The sequence below is a fragment of the Pelodiscus sinensis genome, chromosome 11, assembly GCF_052426305.1.
Source record: "Pelodiscus sinensis isolate ZL-2025 chromosome 11, ASM5242630v1, whole genome shotgun sequence".
NCBI classification, from domain to species: domain Eukaryota; kingdom Metazoa; phylum Chordata; order Testudines; family Trionychidae; genus Pelodiscus; species Pelodiscus sinensis.
In genome coordinates, this window is record NC_143062.1 from 26,988,805 (window position 1) to 27,001,987 (window position 13,183).

The 13,183-nt window shown below is 43.5% G+C and overlaps 1 protein-coding gene across 10 annotated transcripts in view; it reads right to left on the reverse strand.

The window, feature by feature from the left end:
* The window catches only part of LOC112545315 (uncharacterized), a 44,912-nt gene that overhangs the window by 16,765 nt on the left and 14,964 nt on the right, over positions 1–13,183 (reverse strand). For 9 of the 10 annotated variants that reach the window (XM_075938823.2, XM_075938821.2, XM_075938819.2 and 6 more), the window contains exon 2: positions 4,847–4,960. The exons of the other annotated variant lie outside the window; for it this stretch is intronic. The gene's annotated coding sequence lies outside the window, so the exon portion shown is untranslated. The remainder of the gene's footprint in view (positions 1–4,846; positions 4,961–13,183) is intronic. 10 annotated transcript variants of the gene reach the window in all.

The following is a 13,183-nucleotide window of genomic DNA, read 5'->3' on the forward strand; positions in this document are numbered from 1 at the left end:
TGGGGTACCCCATCTTCGAAATATCGCAGATAGTATGTCTGTCCTTACTTCCCACTCGTGGTCCGTGGGGAATTGCCTGCTGAGGGAGTCTGCAATTACATTGGCGGTGCCAGGTAAGTATGATGCTGTTATGGTTACGCTGTTCTGTATGCACCAGTTCCAACACCGTACTGCTTCGGCGCATAGGGAGCGTGATCGTGCTCCTCCCTGCCTGTTGACATAATACATCGCAGCTACATTGTCCGTCAATATCCTTACTGTGAGACCTTTGATCTGAGGAAGAAAATGTTTGCATGCGTAGAAAATCGCTCAAAGTTCCAACAAATTTATGTGCAGACGCCTCTCGCTGAGCGACCATTTGCCCTGGATTCGTTCGCTGTCCATGTGGGCCCCCCAGCCTATGAGCGAGGCATCCGATGTTATCTGTACCGTTGGTTGTTGTCGATGGAATGGAACTCCCGGCAGGAGGTTTTGCTCTTTTGTCCACCACTGCAGCGATCTCTGAACATGCGGAGGTAACCACACTAGTTTTTGAATGTCGTGTCTCACGGGGACATAAACCGTGGACAGCCAATGTTGGAGACTCCTCAAGTGGAGGCGCGCATGAGGGACTACTGTAGTGGCTGCTGCCATATGTCCCAGGAGACGAAGGCAATTGTGTACCGATACGGTCATGTTCCTTGTGAGTATAGTAATCAGATCCTTGATTACATGGATCCTTTCTTGAGGTAGATAAGCTCTCGCCATGCGCGAATCTAGGTTTATCCCTATAAATTTTATGAATTGAGTTGGGACAAGTGTCGATTTTTGCTTGTTGAGAAGGAGGCCGATTCGAACGTTTGCTCGACTGTCGCCACCATCTGTGATGCCTCTCACTGCGTGGCAGCTTTTATCAAGCAGTCGTCCAGGTACGGGTATATTATCACCTGTAACCGACGCAGATGCGCTGCTACAACAGCCAGGGTTTTTGAAAACGCTCTGGGAGCTGACGCAAGCCCGAATGGTAGAACCCGATACTGGAAATGTTCATGGCCTATCACAAATCGCAGAAAACGTCTGTGAGCGGGATGTATTGTGATGTGAAAATACGCATCTTGTAAATCGAGGGCAGCGAACCAATCGTTGGGATCGAGGGATGGTATTATAGAATTCAGGGTCACCATTTTGAAATGCTGTTTGCGAAGATAACGATTCAAACCTCTTAAATCGAGAATGGGTCTCCAACCCCCCGTTTTCTTTTCCGTTAGAAAGTATCTGGAATAGAACCCTCTTCCCCTGAACTGATCGGGGACCCTCTCTATTGCTCCGATATCCAGGAGGTGATGAGCTTCCTGTTGCAAGAGATTTTCGTGAGATGGGTCCCTGAAAAGGGACGGGAAGGGTGGGGTGGTGGGGGGGATAGAGACGAAGGGAATGGTGAAACCGTTGTTTATGACTTCCAGAACCCATTTGTCCGATGTTATTTCGACCCATTGGTGATAATAAGGTCGTAAGCGGTGGTGGAAAATGGGTTTTGCCAGAGTGATTGGTAGTGTGCGCTTGCCCTCGACCAGGGAGTCAAACTTGCTGTTTTGAGGCAGGTGTGCCCGACATTCTAGGTGATGGTGGTGGACGCCTTCGTTGAGGGCGCTGTCTTGATCGCGATTGATCGAAAGGGCGATTTTGCTGCCTCCGAGACTGATAATCATACCGTCCCTGGTATGGGAAATAACGCCGGCGACGGAATGGTGGTGCGTACATGCCGAGCGTACGAAGCATTGTTCTTGAGTCTTTCCCCGTATGAAGGACCTCGTCTGTTTTTTCTGCAAACAACTTTACCTTATCAAAGGGAAGGTCCTCTACCTTGGAGTGCAGCTCCTTAGGCACCGCCTCCGTGGCGAGCCAGGAAGAGCGCCTCATTGACACCGCTGTTGCTACTCCCCGCGCTGCCGTATCAGCTATGTCCATAGCTATCTGGAGGTTAGCCTTTGAACATGCATAGCCCTCCTTGAGGATAGATCGGAGCAGTTCCCTGTCCGCGTCTGATGATCTCTGGGATAGCTCAGTAAGCTTCGCTATACTATCGAAGCTGTGATTCGCCAGGAGAGCTGTATAATTCGCTATGCGAAGGAGCAGCGTGGCCGATGTATAAACCTTCCGGCCAAAGGCATCCAGTTTCTTTGCCTCTTTATCAACCCCCGCATTTTTTAGCTGTGGGTTCTTAGCCCTTTGGAGAGCTGCGTCAACAACCAAAGAGTTTGGCTGCGGATGAGTAAACAGAAATTCTGAGTCTTTAGATGCTATAAATTAGCGCTTCTCCACCGGTTTCGAAGTTGGTGGAGTCGAAGCCGGAGTATGCCAAATCGCTGCTGCCGATTGGCGAATAGCCTCGTCCATAGGAAGGGCAACTTTAGATTGTTGCTTAGGGTTTAAGTTTCTCCAGAGCTTAAATTGTTTCGTTGGAGTGTCTAGTATCTGCACATCTTGAGACTGGGCCACTCTCTTAAAAAGCTCTTGAAAGTCCTTTGTGTCATCTGGGGGAGATGGGTCCCCTTCAAACACTGCATCGTCAGGATAAGATGACGACATATCTTTTTGGGACGCAGTCCGCAGTTGATCGTCCGTATCTGATATCTGTCCTTCCTCAGGCTCAGATAGTTGTACTGAAGGCGAGCGGTTCTGCTGTCGAGGTGACGCCCCCTTCCAGTCTTGAATTGGTGACAATTGTCGCGCTTCATGAGAAGTATGGCAACAGCAGTGCCGAGAACGATAGTGAGGTCTTTCATATTCGCAAGATGAGCGATTGCGTCTATATTCAGGGTGATCAGGAGATGACCTCCGCGAGGAGTATCTACTGGCATACCCCCTATGATAGGATCTCGGGGGGGAAAAACTTGGTGAACGGGATCTGTATGACGATTCCCGATGATAATGATGATACCGTTCGCGATGATCAGAATAACGAGACCTTGATCTCCATCGCGGAGACATTGGTTGGTTATGCCTAATCCCTGGTGAATGAGAGGGAGAGATTGACGGCTCAAGTGAGGGTGAAATTGAATGCCTCATTGATGACTTCCTAGCAGCCTTAGTGGGGACTGCAGAGGTAGGAGGAGCCTCCCTCCCTTGTGTTGGTAAAGCATTATTGGCAGAGGGAGGAATAAGAGAGACTGCACCGTCATGCTGTTCTGCTGCCCTGCCCGGCACTGTGGTCAGCTGCTCCTCCGGTGCGGCTGTAACAATAGGCTGATTCGCCGGTGCCGACTCAGCACAGTGGGGGGCGCTCTGCCGGCCCCGTTCACTAAACTCCCCGGTGCCGTCTGTCAGGGCTGCGTCCGGTGCCGGACCCTGTGCTGGCTTGCCCTGGCTTAATGCAGCCATTTGCGGTGCCGCTCGGGTTTGCGGCTGGGCAGACTGCCGCGGCTCCAGCCCTTGCAGCGGTGCCGCGCGCTGCGAGTCATTGGCGCTGTCAGCGGGGCGCAGAGCCGGTGCCGATGACGTGCGGCTTGATGCTGCCGCCTGCGGCTTATGCGACCTCTCCGGCTGTCTTGTGGCCCCGGAGGCCCCTTGCTTATGTCCCTGAGGAACGCGGGACATTGAAGGAGGCGGGGGGGAGCGCGTAGGGGAAGCCCTTTTCTTTTTCGTTCCCGTTGCCGGTGGAGACCTTGATCTATTACCTTGCCCTCCGGGAGCTTCTGAGAACTGCTGTTCAGAAGGCTGTAGTGCCTTATCGCAGAGAAGGAGTTTTAAACGCATATCCCTTTCTCTGCGCGCCCTGGGAGTTAATTTTGCGCAGTGAGCACATTTTTGGGGTACATGCGCCTCTCCCAGACATCTTACACAGGCTTCATGCCCGTCAGATGCGGGCATGGCTTCTTTGCAGTGTAGACACCGCTTAAAACCTGGTGACCCAGGCATAATTTTTCTTCTTCTTCTTTTATCCTTTTTTTTTTTTTTTTTTTTTTTTTTTTTTTAGTATTATTATCCAATTCGACTAACTATTTCTATCTGTTTACTTCTTCTTTCTCTTTTTTTTTTTTTTTTTTTAGGACGTTCCTGTGAGGAGAGAAGCGGCGTTCCGCCAGCGACCACGGGCGGCTGAGAGGAACTGACAAGCGGGGGCCGGACTGTTGCAAAGGCGCGAACGCCGCGCGCTGCGCTCGCGCATGCGCGGTCCGGCCCGGCTACGGCTATGGAAAACTTTCCGACCAGCGGCGCCGGGACGGGACCCGACACCTGGAGTGGAGCACCCACGGGGACCACTCGAAGAAGAATAAAAGTTCTTTCTTTTTTATTAACCTGGTATTGGTTCAGTTCTGTGTTCTGGAAACTCTGTCTGTGGGATCTGCATGCCTCTTACTAGGGGATAGCAGCCACAGACTGCAGTTTGCTTTTTCTCTTTTCTTTTTCAAGCTCTTTGGGGAAAAGAGCTTGGGGTGCCCTGTGATTGGTTTCAAGTGTCCACCCTGTTTGTGGGTTCAAAAGCACTTGATGGTGGCAGCAGATTTTTATCCCCAAAATCTAGGTTTTTACGATTTTGGGGGGAAGTTTTATACCAAAGCCTGGAAAGATAAGGTTTTGGGGTACTTTTTCAGGCCCCCACTTCTACATTCATCGTGCCAGAGTGGGGAATCAGCCTGGACAATTACTAATTAATAACTTTCAGACACCATTCATCTCTCACAGGTTCCACATGGCCAGGCTGAGCAACCCTCTAACATTCTAGCCTCACCTTAGGTTGTGCCTGGCTTTCCACAACCCCCCAGTTCCAGGCTACACAATATTCTGGTTTTCCTATGCTGTGCAACCCTCTGATCTTCCATATAACATGATCTCTCTCCTTAAATCTTTTGAAAGTTGATCTCACCCTGATCAGAAACTGTCCTGTTGTGTAATTTTACTGCTTTCTTGTTCTTCTTCAGGTACGTCTCTTAAATGAGTCTTCATCAGAAAGAGGAGGAGGAAACAGAAAAGAAGGTACCTGTAAGAAAACAGGAGAGTTATTTTGCCTCTTATGCTACGGTTTACAATACTAATGATTTAAAAGCAACAATCAGTACAAGAGCGTTAGACAGCATAAGAAATGGTAGCTTCTTTAATTTATTCTCCTTGTCATTTTCATACAGCTATTGCATTCCAGATGCTGGCAGCTAAGTACTTTCACATAACAATTTATTTTGTGAATAGAGTGAGACCTAAAGCTCAGGTTGGATAGAAGACAAACAAAGTGGATGGGTTAATATCTTATTGGACCTTTTTGAGCTTTACAGATCTTTTTCTTAGCTATAGGGATGGAAACCAGTGTTCAAGCTAACTAAAAGGTGAGATAGATTGGTAGGGATATACATGTTGAAAGTAGACCACTGAAAATGGAGCAGGCAGTTAACAGCCCTATAATACATTGAAGGTAGTAAGCAGCAGGATGTGTTTCAAATCATTCTTCTTAAATCTGCAAAGTAAAACAAGGTTATAACATAGCAACTCTTCAATCCCATTCAAAAGTCACTAATCCCATGCAACCTACCCATGAGTCCCTAACCACTCAGTGACAATTCCTTGTCTCAGTTACAATGCCCCACTCTCCTGGCCCTCTAACAGAGAGTGTCAAAACCCTGCATGTCTCCTGTGAATTTTCTCCTGCACCAGAATTCCCCCTTCTTAGTCTTGCTCAGGGAACTTCCTTCCATAACGAATCCCCTTATCCTGGGCTTAGCTTCCTAAAACCTCCACCCCAGTGTGCCGTGGGCTTCCCTTCTGAGAGGGTTCCACACACCCATGCATCCTTGCCTTTAGGTGCATAAGCTCTGCATAAGCTCTCCTTAGTACAGCAGCGGTTCCCTAACTCTAGCAAGTACTCTTCTCAGTAGCTCTCAGTACCAGTTCTCCCCTGCTGCTACTGCATCTCCTCCTCCCTTGGTCCCTCCTTTGCTCCTCAGGTAGCTCTCATCTGCCCTTCTTCGCCTCTCTCAGTTAGTGCTTTCAGGCAGCTCTGACCCACCAGCTCTCTCCTCTTGCTAGTGCCCAGGATTCCTCTTACAAGACAAGTTGCTGGTGCTCTGGCCTCTACCCTCTTAAAAGATCAGTGTCCCCTGGTAGCAGGCTGGTAAACAGGTGGTTTAGAAAACAGATGGAGAAACTAGGCACAGAGAAATTAAGAATATTCCCCAGGATGTCATAAAGCAAATGGTAGAGTAAGAAAGAGACCCGAGGTCTTTTGACTCTCTGTTCAGTGCTTTAGCCACAAAAGCAAGCTACCTAGCTTTCTCACTTGCATCTTTCCTTCCGTCCTAGCCATTAATGTTTCCATGGAACACAGGCAATGTTACTGGCTGGGAGCAGTGAGATGGTAATCAAGATGCCGTAGATAAACCACTGGAGCTTGTGAACCCAGGTTACAGTACTAGTGGAGAAAGCTATAGAACACACTACTACAGACACAATTCCAAGGAATCACAAGGGCTCTGTTAGCTCAATTTCTTGTGCTTCTAACATAGAAGAAAGCATTCTCTAATGTAGGTATGGCTGCAAGTCAGATCTTTGCATTGTCAAGACATGACACTCCTATAGGGTAGCTTTTGTTGTGGGCTTTTTTGGTTTGGTAATTTACTGTCAAGGTTGAGAGACTCCAAACTTGATCTACTGCACCTTTTTCACTTTAAATCAATTTGCAAGATCCAAATAGCTATTTTTCACATTATTATTAATAATAATGATTATTATTATTATTTTAACCTTCTTCCCCTGCAGTATCAGCTGGCCTAAGTACATGCAACCTTACAACAACAAAATGATGTGTGCTGATCTACAATCTGAAGCAACTCTACAATGGCAAGACAGGACCTGTGCATCCTAGCTCTCTACAAAACTTATAATCAATCAACAAAATCACATTTAGTAACTAACAATACTTTGCAATTCAATTGCACTTATGTCCAAATATTTTAAAATACTTAAATATTAATTAAGTCTCCTAATATTTCTATGGGGTAGATCTGTTTTATTGATGAGGAAACTGGGGAACAAGGGAAATTAAATGACTTACCTAATGCAAAAGTGAGACATTGCCCAAGTAGGAGAACTCTGCAGTCCTGATTCCCAGTCCTTCTCTGAGAACTAGCCAATGACCTCCTCCACCCCACCAATACATTGCAGTTTGGTTTTTATCTATTAGTTACACCTGCTATTTCATCTCAGAGATTTAAAATAAATCTGTACAGTGCTTGGAGTCCCTCTAAACGTGATCATATAAATTAGAAAGGGAAATAGTCATCTCATTGATTTCTTCACCACCACTCTCAACCAGTGCAAGACCATAAACTACAATTCATTGCTCAGTGCTTCATCCAGCACCCTTCAAATGACTTTGCATTGAGGGATTCCACCATTTCCCTTGGGAGGGTATTCTACATCAGAATGCTCCCTTTGCATTCTGGGATGGAACCTCTGAACTCTGCTTTGCTGTTCTATAATTTGGTATATTTTTTTTTCATTGCAATTCCCATACTTTCTCAAGCTGATATGCAGTGAGGGAGTCTCAGGACACATTGATAGACCATACACTGAGATGTAACTAGAAAAGTATGAACACTTGGATATTTGTTCTTATAAGAAAAATGCATGGTAGCTACCTACAGTGCTGCAGTCAGGGTCCATCAAGAAAATGGGGAACAATCATCAGTGAACACACAGCACCAGCACAGACACTAGCTGCAGCTGTAGTCTCACTCTCACTCAGCCCATGCGGTTTGCTAACTGCTAGGGTAAATATAGTAACAGAGAGTTGCACATATGGCAGGCCACAGGGGCTGTTTAATTTTAGAAATCAAAACTATCAAGTGATTAAATTAGTCATCCTTCCTCAATTCAGGACCAATACAACCAGTTCCAGTGGCAGTGGTCACAACCATTGTGGTTTGCATGTGTTTGTGTGTGTGTAAATGTAAGTAGCGACACATGATTGTACTTTTTTGAGTCTAGTTTTTCAAATCAGTCTCAGACAAAGCTACAATTCTGAAGAGGTACCTTAAGTAGAATTTATTTGTCTGTGTCTGCACTGAAGCATGTCACTATGAGAGTAGGTATTTGAGATTCAGATACAGGGCATTTCTGATATGAATAAATAGTTATCAAAATTAGGGTTGAACAATGTTCTGCATCCACTAGCCTTTTACCTCTGGAGACAAAGGGAAAGGACTTTGAAGGCCCAAGCTTGATGGCTTGTGAACACTTGCTAACTTTGCAAAATCACCACACCAGTCCTCAACTTTTTTTCAGGAGAGGCCTGGGGCTAGCTGAAAAATCAGAGAGCAGGTCAGAATTGAGGTGCACCAGCAAAGCTGCATGGGCACCCAAGACGGAAAAGCAGATGTTGCTGATGAGAATTGAGGTATATTGGCAGAGCTGTCAGGAATCTGAATCTGGAAGAGTAGGTGCTATTCCAGGACAGGCTTCTGGTGGATAGTACAGCTGTGTATACATTGCACAGATCCTAACTACATTATGCCTACCTGCAGCTACTCTAGTTTCAATGTGCTAGCTGAGGGTTCTGGACTATTCTACCTACATGTGAACACCTACTGCACACTTACAATAGAGACCTTGATGCCTCACAGGATAAGCAGTTTGCTTTAGGAAACCTCCTAGTTTATCCTGAGGAGCTGTGCTAGTTGCATCAGGAAGGCTGCAAAACCCATCAATATCTTTCTCCTCCAGTTAAAAAGCAATGAAGGAGGAAAGCAAACAAGGGATTTTCTGTTTCTCTAGTCAAACACACTAAGAGCAGTTCAAAAGAGGCTAATTAAATTCCAAAATCCCTGAGTAAATACGCTAATAATGATTTGGAAATGAGCAGTTAACCAAGGAAGCTTTCAAGGTGGGAACCGCTTGATATAGGCGAGAATGAACATGAGAGAGAAAGAGAGAGAGCTGTACAACGTGTGTGTGTGCGCATCCAAGAATATTTATGTGTTTGACCTCTGTATATAAATGTGCAAGTATATGAACATACGTACGTGTATGTAGCGTGTACACACACACACACACACACACACACCAGTCTCCCATATCAGAGGTGGCATGGACAGGATACTCTCCCGTACTATTTCCCACTACTGAGACAAAAAGCAGCTTGAATGTTCCCAGTGAAGTTCCAGATGTATTGAAATGACTCCCTTTCACTTAGATATCTAGAGCTCCAATAGCTCCATAAAACCAGGCCAAAAAAGAAGCAAATGCATTATTTAGCCACTCTTGCATGGCAATGGAGAGTTTTCTAAAAGCCAGAGTATCCCTCCTTGGTTCACACAGTTCTGAGGCAAGTTCACAGAACAGGCAACATGACCTACAACAGAAGCAGAATAGTTAAATGTAACTGTGTTCGCCAGTAGCCATATGGACCTCTACACGATTCTTTTTGGCCCAGCATCTTGCTTCGTCAGTTCTGCCAGCACAAGGTGAGCTTCAAATGCTACTTTTCTGTTCTCAAGCAGAAAATCAGATCCTTTGCATGTGATGCATGTCACACCCATAGAAAAGCTCTGAGTAACACCATCAAGAATGCCTGGGGAAAACCCCTTTAGTACTATATGGTCCCCAATATCATAGTATTTGAGCACCTTACAATCTTTGCTGTATTCATCCTTACAATATCCTGGGAGATATGGGCAAGTGGAAATGGTGGCACTGCCCTGGCAGAGAAAAGAATTGAATCCAGGTCTTTGAAAACCCAGACTACTAATCTAAGCACTAGAGTAGATAAAAATCAATGAGCGAAATATTTTTTAAGAACAGATGCTTTTAATTTAATTCAATGTATTTATTTAAATTAAATATGTTTTTAAAAAATGATTTAAAAGAATTTAGAAATTATGATTATCTATATGAAGGACTGAAATTATTATAATCTATTTAAATAATTTAAATTAAATATAAAAACAACATTAAGCAGTACATATTAGCTGCCCAGTTTTAAAGAACATCAGGTTGCTGAATTGATGGAAATCACTTACTAAGCACCTGGTATCAGAGTTCGTTGAAGTGCCAAAACAGCTTTTGGCAGCAGCAGTTTCTTCCACAGGTGCAGAAAAAATATCTTCTTCATTTCAGTTTATTAAAGTAGTTCAATTCAATGACTAGTTCATTCAAAGTGAAGAAATCAGTTTGGGGCTGAAAAAGCCAGAAAGCTTGTTTTCCTCTTCCAATCTAGGTATAACAGTATGATATCATCTACATGTTTTGTTAGTCTTTCCAGTGCTACTAGACTTTTCATTGTTTTTTAAGTTTTTCCTGTTACAGACTAACTTGGCTACCCCTCTGAAATCTAGGTATAACAATGAAGATGAGATCTAAGTTCTAAAGTCTTAAAAAACATGGTGGTCAGAAACAATCAGATCAATTCAGCAATTACAAATAAAGGAAGTATTTAGTAAGTTAGTTTTCAATGCAAAACATGATCAGATAAACTTTTCCCCCCTTTTGTAACAAGCATATTTAAGGTAGTTTTATTTAATGCAAAAAATAAAATTTTCTTTTGTATTTTAATTTGACTTTCCATCCAAATACAATTTGACACAAACGGCAAGTAAAATATGCAATAATCAGATAAAAAGTTAAAATATGTCGCTTAACTCCATTTAATTGCAAATAAATAAGTGTCAATGGCTACTAACCAATGAGAATCAACCTTTCTTTAGGAAAATAACTAAAAAGTACACATATAAAACACAATTAAAATCAATAATTTAAATCAAGGTTTTCTGCTTGCTAATTTAAATCCTGATTTAAAATTGATTATTTAAATTGCTTTGATTTGCAATCCTCTTTGCAAATCTCTGGACTATCTTCTCTATCAATCAAATGTCAGCCAAGCATAAGTACATAGCTCTTCTATCTTTCTGCATCAACCTATTCTCCTAAATTCTCATGTTCTCCCTTTCTCTGTCTCCAATTTGCCCTTCTCTTCTATGTGTTCTCACTCAGGCCAAACAGAATTAATCTTTTCAGGAAAGATTTCATGAGATTCAGTCACATGCTTTACTAAAATTCAAATATACCTACCTCTTTACTTTCGTTCACTTATTTTTTAATAGAATTTAAAAAATATATTTTTCTGCAAATATATATTCTTCATATCCCTACTGTTTCTTATTACTTATGACTGGATCATTTAGATGATTAACAATTTCTGTTTTGCTCTTAATCCTTGTTCTGTTATCTGCTAGGTATAATATGTAGGTATAGAGTTAGACTTGTAGGATAGTAATTTCCAAGATCCAGTATGGCTTCTTCTCTAATTAAAATCTCCACATCTGGATATTCAATTGTTTTCTATATAACTTTAAAACCTTTTTGATTATGCCTGAGAAGCTGTATTTGTTATTCAACAGACTTTCAGAGAGTTAAAATCCCCCATCGGTATACCTTTTGGATTCAAGTACCATAAGGGTTGGCCCAGCAATTGTTTTGGCCGTCACGTTACTGAAAAGACACTGACAAGCACAAGAAGCTGTTAAAAGAATAAGAAAAAATGATCAAGGACATGGTTCAGATTAATTCCTTTGAATTCCTAGAGGCAGAAAGGGGGAACACTCCATTTCCTGTCCTGCGAGCCTGAATGCAGTCACCCTGCAAGGTGAATGGACTCTTTTCTCCACATATGTATGCAAATCCAGAAGGTGCCATCTCTCTGGGGTAAAATATACACATGGCAACAGCAATGTTCCCTCTAATCTTTTCCATCCATGAGTGGATTTTTTCCATCCGTGCACAGAATAAATTTTGTTATGTGCACCGAGGCATGTGTCAATGTGCACCACAAGGAGAAACACAAACCTAGCTGTGGGTGCTCTGCTAATCTGCTGGGCAGTCTTACTGGAATCTCTCCTGAGCGGCCACATAAGTACACCACTTAGAGGGAACTCTGGACAACAGTCATTTTAACTTTACACAGTTATGTTCTTAAAAGCAGCTCTTCTTGAAATGACATCACAGAGAGCTATGTGGAAGATTGCCTTGATTGACCAGAGAGTCTATCTAGAGATGACTCAGAACAAGAAACTAGGAGTCACTACTTCCAGCTCTGGAAAGCAGTGTTGTCAGGTAGTTAAGAGCAACTGAACTGGATTTATTTATTTATTTATTTATTTAATTTCTAGAATTGTATTCCACATTCTGCCACCTGACTCACTACATGATCTTGAGTTAGATACACAACAGTTTTATGCCTCAGTTTCCTCCTCTTGAAAATGAGGAAAAGAAAAAGTACCTCACAAATCCCACATATGGGTTTGAAAATTAATGTTTGCGGAGTGTTCGCAGGGTCTGAGGTAAAAGGTTCCAGAGAACAGTATTATTGTCATGAGGTGGCCTGGGCCTGTCTCGAATGGAGCTAGGAGCTCCGATCTATGCATGTGATTTTCTTCCAGCACTCCACGAGTTCTTCCGCATAGCAATGTGAAAGGGAGTGAGAGTGAGAGACATCCACATTTGATTGGCTGTGACTAGCTGCAATTAAAAACTATAATTTATTACCCTGGATTACGAGCATAATTTCAATGCAGAGAATTAAGGTTTTCTTCTGAGATGGAAATAAAGATTAATTTTTAATTTCCTTTCTCATTGCACATTTAAGAGCAATGGACTCCGCAGAAAACTACAGGTCAAAATAATTTTATGGGGGGATGACAGTGTTCCATTGCTGAATAATTTAATGCTCTTGTTGCCTTTTTAATATTTGACTGCAGCTCCCTCATGTGAGACGACAGCAGCAGATATTGTGTGTGTGCTTGCACTGCAGCAGTTAGGTCAACGTGACTTTGAGACAACAAAAAGTTGCTCTGTTCAGCACTCGGGTGAGCTTCAGGATTTCCCCTGCAGGTGTGAGCTGCCTCTTACAAGACAGGAAGATACAGTCTTTAGAAAGGAATAGACAGTGAGTGCCAAAATGGAATTGCGGGGGAAGGGGTGGGAGAGAGAGGGAGCTGTGGATTCAGAAGGTGAGAGTGCAGGGGATGCAGGATAAATCGGAATAGAGGGTGGAAGAGTGCTTTTAGAAATGCACCTGCTGTGCAGAATCTGGGACATGATAGGCATATTCAAACTGTGCATTCCCACTAGGGTATGCTGGGTATAAGTAAGCAACAACCAAAGATTATGTTTGCAGGTAAAGCCTATTAATTATATTTCCATAGCACATCAGTTGAATACA